At 36.4% G+C, this 15280-nt stretch overlaps 1 pseudogene; it reads right to left on the reverse strand.

Moving 5' to 3' along the window:
* Positions 1–250: 250 nt before the first annotated feature.
* On the reverse strand, positions 251–4294 carry LOC133065369 (olfactory receptor 4C16-like; annotated as a pseudogene).
* Positions 4295–15280: the final 10986 nt, after the last annotated feature.

Consider the following 15280-nt stretch of genomic DNA (forward strand, 5'->3'; position numbering starts at 1 on the left):
GATGCAGGGACACAGCAGTGCAAAACACCTAAGGAAATGTAACTTACATTCTGGTATATGGGTACTGTGTCATCCTCTACATAAAAGTGACTGAACACTAATAACTGCTTTTATTTACAGTGGTTACTTTCCTGAAGGAAATGAAGACTACTTCTGTATGATAGGATTATATAAACACTACAATAAAAGATAATATTTTCTGGGGACTTCTAGTTCAATCTAAACTTGAAGAAAAATATGAAACTTCCATTTATCTTTTATCACCTGTGATCAGTTTCCTGCCCCATAACATTCTCATGACATTTTCCACTTCTGCAGTCCTCAGTGTGTAAATCAGAGGGTTGATCAAAGGTGTTCCAACTGTATAAAACACAGCTATCATCTTATCCACGGGGAAGGTGGTTGTAGGGCATGTGTATATAAATATGCAAGGACCAAAGAACAAGATGACCATGAGGATGTGGGAGATGCAGGTGGAGAGGGCTTTCTTCCTCCCTTCAGCACTGTGGTTTCTCAGAGAATGCAAGATGATAGCATAGGAGAACAGCAGCATGACAAAACTCACTGTTACAGATGGCCCCACTGTTGGACACCAAGAGTAGGTTGGTCGCATAAGTGTCTGTACAGGCAAGTTTCAACAAAGGCTGCAAGTCACAAAAACAGTGATCTATCACACTGGGACCTCAAAAAGGCAGACTCAAGGTTAGAAGAATCTGAGCTGAAGAATGAAGACAAGACCCCATCTGGGTCACAGCCACAGCCACCAACACACCACAGACTTGATGGCTCATGAGGGTCATATATCGAAGGGGCTTACAGATGGCCACATAGCGGTCAACAGCCATGAGAATAAGGATGAAAATCTCTCAGTTCAGTTCAGTTCAGTCATTCAGTCGTGTCCGACTTTGCGACCCCGTGAATCGCAGCATGCCAGGCCTCCCTGTCCATCACAAACTCCCGGAGTTTACTCAAACTCATGTCCCTCGAGTCGGTGATGCCATCCAGCCATCTCATCCCCTGTCATCCCCTTCTCCTCCTGCCCCCAATCCCTCCCAGCATCAGGGTCTTTTCCAATGAGTCAAGTTTTCGCATGAGGTGGCCAAAGTACTGGAGTTTCAGCTTCAGCATCAGTCCTTGCAATGAACACCCAGGACTGATCTCCTTTAAGATGGACTGGTTGGATCTCCTTGCAGTCCAAGGGACTCTCAAGAGTCTTCTCCAACACCACAGATCAAAAGCATCAATTTTTGGGCACACAGCTTTCTTTATAGTCCAACTCTCACATCCATACATGACCACTGGAAAAACCATAACCTTGACTAGATGGACCTTTGTTGGCAAAGTACTGTCTCTGCTTTTTAATATGCTGTCTAGTTTGGTCATAACTTTCCTTCCAAGGAGTGTCTTTTAATTTCATGGCACAATCACCATCTGCAGTGATTTTGGAGCCGCCAAAAATAAAGTCTGACACTGTTTCCACTGTTTCCCCGTCTATTTCCCATGAAGTAATGGGACCAGATGCCATGATCTTAGTTTTCTGAATGTTGAGTTTTAAGCCAGTTTTTTGATTATTTATCAGCTGAGCCATAAGGGGAGCCCATTATTACGGAATAGTACAGTTCTTTTAGTGCCTTAATTAATCTCTGTGTTCTGCCTACTCATCTTGCTTGTGAAAGTTAATGAAGGGAAACCTCATTAAAATGGTGTCAGTAAATCAAAAGGGGGAGGTCTCAGGCATATTCAGTCAGTAAGGATCCCAACTGAAAGATATGCACTTACAACTCGGGCAGGATGTGAAACTCCTGTCATCATCAGAAGGAAGAAAGATTTTCTCTTTGGCTGACAATACATACCTTGGCCACAAGAGACTGTGACAACTCAGGTAAAGAAAATCACTGTAGTTCAAGCTCCCAGTTTCCTCCAGTGGACTTTTTGTTTATAAACAGCTTCTCCTAACTTCCTCTTCATGATAAGAGAATTTCCTCTCCTTTGCTTTATCAGATTTATATGTGATTCATCACAGTTACTCATCCCCATTCCTGAATAAATCTCTTTTACTGGTAAAAAATAACTGGCCGTTTTATTATTTAGATTAACTCTTCCCTCTCTCCAACCCCTGCCAACCACTGATTACTTTATTTTCTCTTTTTGTTTTTATGTCTTTTACAGAAATTTTACATAGTTGGAACCACATGGCAAGTAACTTTTTCAGATTATCTTCTTTTATTTCTGTATTATGCGTTTAAAATTACTTTGTGTCTTTTCATGGCTAGACAGTGGGATTCTGTGCTCAAAAATATTCCATTGTGGATATTTCAGTTTATTCACTTTTTCACATATTGAAGACTATCTTGATTGATTCCAGTATTGTGGATATTGCACAGTTTATTCACCTTTTCATATACTGAAGAATATCTTGGTTTATCATTTGTAAATATGAGTTAAAGCTGCAATAAATATTTGTGTGCAGGTTGTTGTGTAGACATAAATTGTCAGCTCCTTTGGGTAAATACCATGTTGTGTGATTGTTGGGTTTTGTAGGAAGACTAGGTTAGTTGTGTAAAATGACACAGAAGTGTCTTTCATGTGTATCCCAATAGGTAGTGCATGAGAGTTCCTGTTGCTCTGCATCCTTGTGAGCAGTTAATGTTGTCAGTATTTTGGATTTGACTTTTTATTGGTGTGTAAGTGGCATCTTCTTGTTTTAGTTTCAATTCTTTAATGGCATTTAACACTGATTGGCTTTTTGTAGCTTGTCATCTGTATATCATTTTATATTTTGGTACTTTATTTTATGAGGAAGATAATTTTAAGGATATTTATTTATTTTATACAACTTTTATTATAATAAGAACACTTAACATGAGACACACCCTCTTAACAAACTTGAAGTTACACCACACAGTTTGTTAACTATAGTCACAATGATTTGCACTCTCTCTGGAACTTACTCATCTTGCATAATTAAAACTTTGCTCTTGTCTTTGGCAACCACCTTTCTATTGTCTATTTCTATCAGTTTGACTATTGCGATAACCTCTTACAAATGGAATCATCAGGAATTTGTCCTTCTGTATCTGGGTTATTTCATTTGGCTTAATGTCCTCCAGGTTCATCCAAGTTGTTGCATATGATTAACATTTTTATATTTAATGAAATGTGTGTCCCTTGTTTTGCTGATATGTTACTCTGCATTTAGGAAACATTTGATATCTCTTGGGGGTTTATGATATAAATACAAGGTTGTACAGCACTTTTTACCCCATAAGTAATGTCTTAATTTTATACATATATTTATATGCCACATAGGTTTATACACATATTAAAAATTTGTGTTATTTATACCTGTGTAATGATCTGTCTCTTCACGGCATACCTGCTCCCTTGATTACACCTTGAAAAGACAAATAGGAAACACTTACAGCATTTAAATAATGTGTTGTAAACTTTAAGGTTTTTGTCATAATTAGTAGTTGACAAATACTAATGAACAGAAATGAATTTCTTTTTCATATTTGGTATATCCTCAGGACATCCTCATTTCTATTTTTCATTCTCCATTCTTGAACAGAATTCCTCAGAACACTAAGTACCTCTGAAATTACATTTCCAGTTAAAAAATAGTGGATTGTTATTCAGTAGTTCATGTTTTCACAATTTGAGTTTTTAGTTTAAACTTCCTAGACCTAGGTTGATTTTTTTTTTTTTTTTTTTAGGAATCTGTGTCACTAGAAAACTGGTGTAGGATCAGACCATGTTTATGTTCCCAGTAGAGTTTACTAAATTATTCTGATCTTGGAAAAGCCTCCATTCACAGAACAGAACAGAGAAACAGAAAATGGAGAGATGAGATCTTCTAGAAGAGACATAGTAGCTAATAAGTGTTTGACATCTTAGTTTAATTATATTTGGTCCTGCAGAGTTGATTATTATTAAATTTTGAACTGTCATTTTTCAACTAAGATTCCTTTTTCAAATGTAGAAAGATATATAATCATGGGCCAATCCATGATCAAAACTTTAGATTTTTTTCTTTGTGTGTGAAGATGATGTTATAAGGGACCCTTTTAAAAGAAAAAAAATATGAACTGAAATGTTATTCATTGACATGAAACCTACAAGATTATTATTCCTATTGCATTCCTTCCTTTCTGAATCCCACCCGTACCTCTAACACGTTGTTTTAAATGTATAAAACAGACAATAACAGGAAAAGTAGATAAAAATTTGTTTTTTTTACATCTTCTTCTCTCTTGACAAATGTATTTCTCATCAGCAAACTTGTAATGCACATCGTCTTCCTTCAAATTGCAAACAACTCTGGAAAATGTCTGATAAAGTTATTCACTTTCAAATGTCACACAGGGGAACAAATCTCTTTGCATTCTGTGAACATGGGCAAGGATCTTAAAACATAAAGAAAGTGAACCTTGAAATTTTAATCATTACAATAAGATTATCCTTTCCCTTATTCATTTAAAAGAATAAAAGGGAGGTGTTATAATACATTATAAAAATATGAAATAAAAGCTATGACCAAACTAGACAACATACTAAAAAGTAGATACATTACTTCGCTGACAAAGGTCCAGCTGGTCAAAACTATGGTTTTTCCAGTACTTTTATATGGATATGAGAGTTAGACTATAGAAGAAGCTGAGTGCTTAAGAATTGGTGCTTTTGAACTTTGGTGTTGGAGGAGACTCTTAAGAATCTCTTGGACAGCAAGGAGATCAAACCACCTGTTCTAAAGGAAATCAGTCCTGAATACTCATTGGAAGGACTGATGCTGAAGCTGAAACTCCAATACTTTGACCACCTGATGTGAAGAACTGACTCATTGGAAAAGACCCTGATGCTGGGTAAGATTGAAGGCTGGAGGAGAAGGTTACAACAGAGGATGAGATGGTCGGATGGCATCACCGAATCAATGGACATGAGTTAGAGCAAGCTCTGGGAGTTGGTGATGGACAGGAAAGCCTGTTGTGCTGCAGTCCATGGGGCTGCAAAGAGTCAGACATGACTGAGTGACTGAACTGAACTGATCATAAAATATTGGCACAGGAGAATATGGTAGGCACTGGATGTAAAATGATATGAAAGTCTGTTACTACACTAGTCCATGATTTTTTCCATTCCCCTGAGTATGTATAGTTTGTTTGTATGTAATCAGTCCCATAAACCCACCCATTTCTAGGCATAACATTTCTTTTTTTTCATTGGGACATGTGCATTTAATAAGATTTTTAAATATATGCAGCATAATCAAGTTTTAGTCATTTTCCTCATTAAATATTGAATCGGTAGTTTCAGTTTGATGTGGGTTCAATCCCTGGGTTGGGAAAATCCCCTGGAGAAGGAAATGGCAACCCCTCCAGTATTCTTTGCTGGAAAATAGAGGGACCTGACAGGCTGCAGTCTGTGGGGTCACAGAGTGTGGCGTGACTGAGCAAGCAGCACACACGGTTTCAGTGTGACGTTAGAGTTCCTTATCCCCTTTGCAGAAGCAAGGCCCGTTTCTGTCTGTACATATTCCAAACAACCTTGACTGTCTCAATCAGTTACTTTTTAATGTTTTCAAAAAATATTTTCTGTGCTCTCAAGAACACTTCAGGGATACTTTTGACTATTGAACAAAGGACTACATTCTATAAAAGGGATATTATAGTTCTCAAATCAAGAAATATTTATTAAAGTGAATGTTGAATAAGAATTAAGATTCAGTGGAAGCTCTTAGAGAGTAGTAAATGGAATAAAGGGATCTCAATAATGGAAGTAATGTCAAAACCAAGTATTCACAATAAATAGGTCTTGAGTTGAGTTGAGTTCAGTTGCTCAGTCGTATCCAGCTCTTTGCGACCCCATGGACTGCAGCACGCCAGGCCTCTCTGTCCATCAACAAATCCTGGAGTTTACTCAAACTCATGTCCATTGAGTTGTTGATGCCATCCGACCATCTCATCCTCTGTCCTCCCCTTCTCCTCCTGCCTTCAATCTTTCCCAGCATCAGGGTCTTTTCAAATGAGTCAGTTCTTTGTATCAGGTGGCCAAATGGAGTTTCAGCATCAGCATCAGTCCTTCCAATGAATATTCAGGACTGATTTCCTTTAGGATGGACTGGTTGGATCTCCTTGCAGTCCAAGGGACTCTCAAGAGTCTTCTCCAACACCACAGTTAAAAAGCTTCAATTCTTCAGTGCTCAACTTTCTTTGTGGTCCAATTCTCACATCCATACGTGACTACTGGAAAAGCCATAGCTTTGACTAAATGGACCTTTGTTGGCAAAGTAATATCTCTGCTTTTTAATATGCTGTCTATGTTGGTCATAATCTCATCTTGCAGTCTTCTGTGAACTTTAGGACTGAAGTGTCAAAAAAAATGGACTTCTGATTACAGGATTTTTGTAACATGATTTTATAACATAAAGTTGTTTATATTGCAATAATGGATGTGCTTATTTTAGTTTCCATTTTGCAAAAAAAAAAAACTTGCAAACTATGTGTTTTCAGGATATACTCTCTGAAGTAATTAAAAACATTGTACAATGTAGGATCTTAGTTAAGTGCCTTTTAATCAAATTTTCCACACTACTCCTTAAAATATAATCATCTTTTGTCATTGCTCTAGTACTATTCTGATTACAAAGTATACTAAAACAAATTTATAGAGTCTTATATTAAATTTACAGGGCCTTCTGGCAACAAAAATCAAGGCAACAATATTCCCAAGATCAGGTTTAAATAACTGTGAATCAGGTATAAATCTTGTAGTAGAGGATGTATTTTGTGATGTATTACTTGAGCATGTAAGACAACTGGGACACTGATAACCATAAAATGGGCATCTAAAGCATTCAGCCTTTATTTACATGAATTATTGGCCTTGGAGCATGCTGTTAGGGGCTGTACATTATTCATATCTTTCTGATATTGATAGATACTTTTATTTGTGGCATTTATATGATCACAGGCCCAAATTTATTTTTTTCCAGAGAAAGGTTAACACCTTGTCTCATATTCACAAAAGAACATGACACAAACATGAGTTCAGAGACAAAGCAGCATCAGTAATACGGTGCATCTTCAATTAGTGGACATTTGGTTCCAGTTAATGGGTTGTCCCAATATTATTTATCCCCCCAAAGGTCCAAATAAAAATTGTTTAAAATCCCTGTCCATCTGGTCCATTGATGCCTTAGAAAACAGCCTGACTTGAGAATCACAATATCATTATAACACTCAATACTGATTATTTATGCTTCCCTTCTCTGATTGTCCTCTGTATCATGAAATCACCATTTATTCATTACTCTTTCAGAATCTTACTAGGCAGAGAGAAGACTTCTGTGGAGGGCAGTGGGCAGTATATATAAATATAATAATTTATATATTTCAGTGCTACTCTCTCAATCCATCCCACCTCATTGCCCTGATAAGCCCACGAGTCTGTTCTCTAAGTGTGCATCTCTAAGTCTGCATCTCTATTCCTGCCCTGAAAATAGGTTCATCAGTATCATTTTTCTAGGTTGCCTATTGGAGATATATTAAAAAGTGATATTGGCTTATTTTGAAACAATGCCTCTCTGAATATAAACATTGAAATTATATGTCACTTACTTGTTAGAAGACTCTCTGAACTAGTGTCAAGTATACCCATCCATTTTTGACAGAGGTCCTCTCACAGAATACTGAAACAAAAAATCTTCCTCTTTACATACCAGAGGGAATATTTTAAGTCATGGTGATGTACAACATTGGCAACCTAAAGATAATTAGTCCCTAAAGTTTTCTTTCCTTTGCTAGAAGGAATTATCCAGATATAATCAACTCAGCTTTTGATTTGTCTATTCAATCTATATGGATAGCAACTGAATGCTCTTGTACTCAGTAACCAGATAGACACAAGGTCTTGGAGTTTTTAGTAACTTGTTGACCAAAAATAGAGGAAAATATGCAAGTGGATGGTGGAAAATGTTGGATAATAGAAGAAAAACAATGTCATTGTTAAAAGAGGAAGTAGGTCAGTCTCATCCAGTGCCCTAAGGTGTCCTTCTGTGCCTTAGGCAACAAATTTATAGGTTTTGTAATTTATTTGCAACTGCAATCCATGTAGTGTGGTTCCTGGACCCAGTTTCCATGCTGTGGACTGAACACATCACCAACCATGGAAATGTAGACTATTAGCAGGTGAACCACAGATTCACATAGACCTCTAGCTTTTCTAGTAGTTAATTTCTAATAGTTAATTCAGTAAACTGGATTGATACCTCATACTATTTTCAAATTTATATCCAACTGTTTTTCTAACTTACATTAGTAAATATACACTTACTCTGTAACATATTTTATTGAAATAATCTAGCTTACTTACCATATATTAATTGAATAATTCTTATACAATAGTCTGTATGTTTGTCACTTTAAAAATTTTAATTTACATAATTACATAATTTTATGTAATTTTAATTTACATAATTTTAATATACATGATTGTTCCATGAGATAGGAACTCACAGTTATATTTCATCTGAAAGAAAACTGAAGCTCACAGGTCAAGTGCTTTTCAGGTTTTACATTGGGGAAGATCAATACTGAGAACTGTACTGATGACTCATTCATTTCCTGGTTTGCTCTCTGTGCATAGCTTTTTCTTGCACAAGACTAAATTTAAAACCAGGGAGTAATGGAAATTAATGACCAATGAAAGACATTAGAATTATCAGTAAGACAATGAGCACAGGTTGAAATCCTTGTAGTCTTAGGTTATATAAACAAAAATATTTGGTAGACCATTGGATATTTTTTTAAGTTTGAGAAATGTGTCAGTGCTGTGCAATTAGATTTGAAACACCACTTATAAGTAATATTTTAAATCATGATATTAGATAAGGTATACAATATGGCACACTCCCTTTGAAGATAGTTTGGTGGTTTATTACAAAGCTAAACATAAACTTGCCATATGTTCCTGTTGCCATCTGTTTCTAGGCATCCCACAAATTAGTTGAAAACTTAGGTGCATGCAAAAAGTACACTTCATGTCCTTCAGTAGATGATTTGATAAACAAACTGTGAAGCACCCATGCAATGGAATATTATTCAGCAATAAGTAGAAATGAACTATCTAACCACAAAAATCATGGAGAAACATTAAATGCATATTGCTAAATGAACGAGGCCAATCTGAAAATATATATACTGCATAAATCCAACTGTATGATATAAGATAAAAATAAGGGTGCGGTAAAAATATCAAGTGGTTGCCAATGATTGGGAGGGAAGAAGAAATGGGTGTGATTAAGAGAAGCATGGAGAAGGCAACGGCAATACACTCCAGTGCTCTTGCCTGAAAAATCCCATAGACGGAGGAGCCTGTAGGCTGCAGTCCGTGGGGTCGCGAAGAGTTGGACACGACTGAGCGGCTTCACTTTCACTTTTCGCTTTCCTGCATTGGAGAAGGAAATGGCAACCCACTCCAGTGTTCTTGCCTGGAGAATCCCAGGGATGGCGGAGCCTGGTGGGCTGCCGTCTATCGGGTCGCACAGAGTTGGACACGACTAAAGCGACTTAGCAGCAGCAAGAGAAGCATGGGGAATACATAGGACAGATTTATCCCATGATACTGTAAAGGTGGATACATTACACATCATAGAAACAGTTGAAATTCATAGAACATGCAACACAAAGAGTGAATGCTAATGCAAATTACGGACTTTGGGTGATAATAATGCCATATTGCATTCAATATGCAAAGTATAATGAATGAGTTTTTCCCATGTCCTTGTCTCCTCACCCATATTTGGTAATGTCAGTATTTTCAATATATCCAGCCCAATAAATGTGTATGTGTGGTAACTTATCATATATTATTTTCATTTCCCTAATGAAATGTGATGGCTTCCTATGTGGCACAGTGGTAAAAAAAATCTGTCTGCCAATGCAGGAAGTTCAAGAGGCAGTGGTTCAATCCCAGGGTTGGGAAGAACCCCTGAGTAGGAAATGGTAGCCTGCTCTAGTGTTTTTGCCTGGAATATTCCATGGACATGGTTGCCAAGAGTCGGACACAACTGAGCGACTAAGCACACAGTAAAATGCAATGCTCAGAATCTTTTCACATGCTTGTTTTCATCAGTGTATCTTCTTTGGCAAGATGTCTATGCAGATCATTTGCCCATTTTCTCTGTTGGAATTTTTTTGTTTGTTTCTTATTTTAGGCCTTCTCCAATATTTCAGCGAATGTTCTTTATACATTTTGGATATGAGTTATTTAACATATATGTCTTTTATAAATACTTTCCACCAGTCTGTGGTTAGCCTTTTCATTGTCTCAAAAGTCTCTTTTTCAGAATAGAATTTTTAATTGTAATGAAACTCATCTAACATGTTTTTCAATTCCTGATGTAAACATCATGTTTTTAGTAGACTTTATCTTTGTGGGTCATTTTTAGATTCACAGCAAATCTGAGTGGAAAATAGAGCTTGCATAAACTGTTTATGCTCTCAACCCTCACAAACACCCAAGCCCTTCCTCTTATCAACATCCTGAACTAGGGTGTTATATTTGTTACACTTAAGAGACCTGATTTGTTACTGAAATATCATTATCACCCAAAGCATATAGTCAACATTAGAGTCACTCTTAATATCGTGCATTCTATGGATTTTTACCTAAAGGATCTCCTGGAGAAGAACATGGCAACCCATTCCAGTATTATTGTCTTAGAATTCCATGGACAGAAGAGCCTGATGGGCTACAGTCCATGGGATCACAGTCAAAAAGACTGAGTGAATAGCACTGTACTATACTATAATGACATTTATATGCCACCATGGTATCATACACATAATTTAACTGCCATAAAAACCCTCTGTGTTCTGTTTATCCATTCTTCTGTGAAAATTAAAGAGAAGCCTCATTAAAATGGAGTTTGGAGGACTAAAAAAAAAAAAAGCTCTCCCATGCATGTACCACTGCACATCAATACAGAACCCAACAGGAAAGAGGTGTGCTGCACCTATTGCAGGAAGTGACACTACTTCACTGTGGCCAGCAGGAGGAAGTAAGGCTTTCTCCTTGCCTAGCAACAACTCAGCCAATGAGGGACTGTTTAAACTCAGCCAATGAAAGCCGCTAGACTTCAAGCTCCCAGTTTCCATTTACAGACATTTTGTATATAATAGTCCCTCTAAAATTTCCCATGCTTTTCTTTGCTGTTTCAGACTCCCATGCGATTCATCATGGTTGAAGGTCAAATGGCAAGTTTTTTCTTAGTTTTACTGAAGTATGGTTGACTTATATAACCATATAAGATACACAGTCTAATGACTGACTTACATATGTCACAACATGGTTGCTGCATAGGTTTAGTGGACATCCGTTATCTCATATACATGCAAAATTAAAGAACTTTTAAAATCATATGTATTTTTCTTTTGATTTTTCTTCTTTCTTTAGAATTTATTCTGACAACTTTCATGTATAATGTGCAACTGTGATAATTATATTTATTATGTGGTATGTTACTTCCCCAGGTCTTATTTGTCTTATAACTGGATGTTTATAACTTTTGGCTCTCTTCATCTAATCTCTCCATCCCAGATAACCACAAATCTCACCTCTTTCTCCAATTTTTGTGTTTGTATTTGTAACCACTGATCTGATCCTTTTCTTGGCAGTTTTTGTTTGTTTGCATTTGACATACAACATTATGTTAGTTCTTAATATACAACAAAGGGATTTGATATTTCTGTATATTTCAAAATGATCACCATGATGTCTAGTTACCATCTATCACAATACAAATATATTACACTACTATTGACTATATTGACAATTCCTCTGTGAGCTTTAGATATGGACTTGAATTTGCTGAAGAAATATTTATTACACATTTAACTCCATTCTTTATTACATATTTAATTTCATTACTAGTGATAAGTCTGTTCAGATTGTCTATTTCTTCCTGATTCAGTGTCAGTAGTGAGAAAGTTAATTCTTATGTAGGTTGATAAGGAGTCAGGGCCCTCAAGGAGAAGAAAAGGCTCTGGGGCTCTCAAGAAGGAGAAAAGAACAAACCAGTATTCATTTGTCTTAGTCATATAAGGCCTTTTTTTTTTTTTTTTTCTTTTTCCTGTAAGCCCAGAGCTAATGATCACACACACACACACACACACACACACACGCGCGCGCGCACACACACACACACACCAGCTCACCTTGCTCAAGGGTACATTTTCCCTTAAGCTCTGTACTAATGATTATACAGCAACAGTGTATCTGCTCAAGGACATGTTTCTCCTAGATAAGAACCTTCTGACTAATCTTGCTACATTAAGATGTATGTGGTGGCAATGGGCCTGGTAATAAGACTAGTGACACTCAGAAAACTAAGATCATGGCATCTGGTCCCATCACCTAATGGGAAATAGATGGGGAGACAGTGGAAACAGTGTCAGACTTTATTTTTTCGGGCTCCAAAATCACTGCAGATGGTGATTGCAGCCATGAAATTAAAAGATGCTTACTCCTTGGAAGGAAAGTTATGACCAACCTAGACAGCATATTAAAAAGCAGAGACAGTATTTTGCCAACAAAGGTCTGTCTGGTCAAGGCTATAGTTTTTCCAGTGGTCATGTATGGATGTGAGAGTTGGACTCTGAAGAAAGCCAAGTGTCAAAAAGTTGATGCTTTTGAAGTGTGGTGTTGGAGAAGACTCTTGAGAGTCCCTTGGACTGCAAGGAGATCCAACCAGTCCATCCTGAAGCAGATAAGTCCTGGCTGTTCATTGGAAGGACTGATGCTGAAGCTGAAACTCCAGTACTTTGGCCACCTCATGCGAAAAGTTGACTCATTGGAAAAGATCCTGATGCTGGGAGGGATTGGGGGCAGGAGGAGAAGGGGACAACAGTGGATGAGATGGCTGGATGGTATCCCTGACTCGATGGGCATGGGTTTGGGTCGACTTCAGGAGTTGGTGATGGACAGGGAGGCCTGGCGTGCTGTGATTCATGGGGTTGCAAAGAGTTGGACACGACTGAGCGACTGAACTGAAGACTAGTCAGTGGGGCAGTCTCTGTCCCCTTTCTGATGTCTATGTCAGGAGCTTTCTTTGTTCTTTTTCAATGTAATAAAACTTTTGTGACACAAACCACCAAGTGATCAAGCCTGGTCCCTGATCCTGAAGCTAAGTCTTCTTCAGGGATCACGAATCCAACATCATTCATTGTAAGTTATCAGCAGCTTCTGTTTATAGAAATTTGTCTGTTTAATCTAGGTTGTCCAATTTATGGGATATAACTGAATTGCACTATATTTTGAAAGCAGGAATATACTGATGCCTCTAATTTCATTTTAATTTCTCAATACTGCTTTGACGAGTTGGGGACATTTGTGGTTTCCTATGAATTTTAGGATTTATTGCTATTTCTTTAAAAATCCTTCAGAATTTTGGTAAGAATTGCATTAACTCTGTAGATCATTTTGAATAGCACATGAGCTTTAGAAATATTAAGTCTTCCGTCCTAGGAGCTCTGGAGATCTTTTCATTTATTTTGTCTTCTTTAAATTTTTTCATCAAAATTTGTTGTTTTCAGATGAGTAATCTTTACTTAATTTGATAGGTTTATTTTTAAGTGGTATTTTCATGCTATTGCAATGGGATTGTTTTCTTAATTTCATTTTCTGAAAATCTGTTTTTAGTGCATATTAAAACAACTTAATTTTCTACTAATTTTATAATCTGCAAAGTTACTATATTCATTTACTAGTTCTAATGGTTGTTTCTCTTGGAGTCTTTTTGGTTTTCTACATACAGGATGATGTATTATGCAGAGATAATATTACTTTTGTGAATTGGAAGCTCATTGTTTCTTTTCGTTTCCTAATTACTCTGACTTGAACTAGTGTTATATGGATTGAAAGTGGTGAACATGAGCATCTTTGCCTTATTCCTGTTCTTAGAAGAAAAGCTTTCAGATTTTCACCATTGAGTAGGAAGCTACAGTAGGGTTTTATTATAAGGCCTTTTACTATATTAAAGTAAGTTCTTAGATTCCTATTTTGCTGAGATTTTGTATCATAAAATCATGTTGAATTTTGTCATTTTTTTTCCTGCATCTGTTTGGATGATAATAAGATTTTTTTAACCTCCATTCTGTCTTATGCTCTATGTATGATGCCACATATTTCCAATAGAGTATCAAACACTAGTTTTCCCTCTAAAATGTCCCATGCTTGACCTATGCATCCCTTACTAAAACTGCTTAAAATCAAGAAAACCAATGAATATTATTTACTCTTTACACATTTTGCCTTTTCAAGAGAGCAATTTATAATTAGTGAAAATATTGTTTCCAAATTTAAATATCTGTCTTGTATTATCTTATTATTTTATGCTATTAATATTTAAAAATTCACTAACATTATCTGTCTGTCCTCTTCTCTTCTAGCTCACATAATTATATCTTCCTTAATCTGGACCATTTATGCTAGTCATAATAATCCAATACTATGGGCATATTACTAATATTAGTATTATTCAAGAAACTTTAACACAAACCCCAAATTAGAAGGAATTTGATTAGGAACAGAAAGTAGACTTTACAAGATATGAATTCCATTTTGACTATATACCCCAAAGTTAAACCTTTTAAGTTCAAAGACTTAAATCAGAAGGGTGTATTTTCTCATTTTTATGTTCCTCTTCTGGAAGGATTTAGGTAGCACTTGGTAAGAAGATGGAGAAAATTCATTAGAAATGTATGGAAGATAGCCTAGATTCTAAAGTCCCTTTCAACATGGAATTTTTGTAATTATTTGAAACCAATGCTTTTTTTTCTTTTTTTCATTCAGAACGAACTGCTAAGTTAAAGGTTCATAATCAGACATGAATAGAACAAAATGTCTAAGAAGGAAACAACTGAAAGAGGTAAAACCTACCTATGAATATAAACATATAGATAGATATCTAGAAGCAAAGAACACTGGAAGTTACCATGAAAAAGAGCATAAAAGAATGTTAGATCAAAACCAGCATCACACCAGGCAGGAAAGAGTGGAACAGACACAGCAGTGAAAAACATCTAAGGCAATGAACCTGGCATACCTGTGTATATTTGGTGTCATCTCTTCCTCTACATAAAACTGACTAAACTCTACTTAGTGTATGTGTTTACATCATCTATTTTCCTAAGGAAAACTAATATTAATGCCTCCTGATAAGATTATATTGACAACACAGTAAGAGATGATCTTCTCCAAGGACTACTTATAGGTCAGTCAT

This window comes from Dama dama, chromosome 11 (assembly GCF_033118175.1).
Source record: "Dama dama isolate Ldn47 chromosome 11, ASM3311817v1, whole genome shotgun sequence".
Classification (NCBI taxonomy): Eukaryota; Metazoa; Chordata; class Mammalia; order Artiodactyla; family Cervidae; genus Dama; species Dama dama.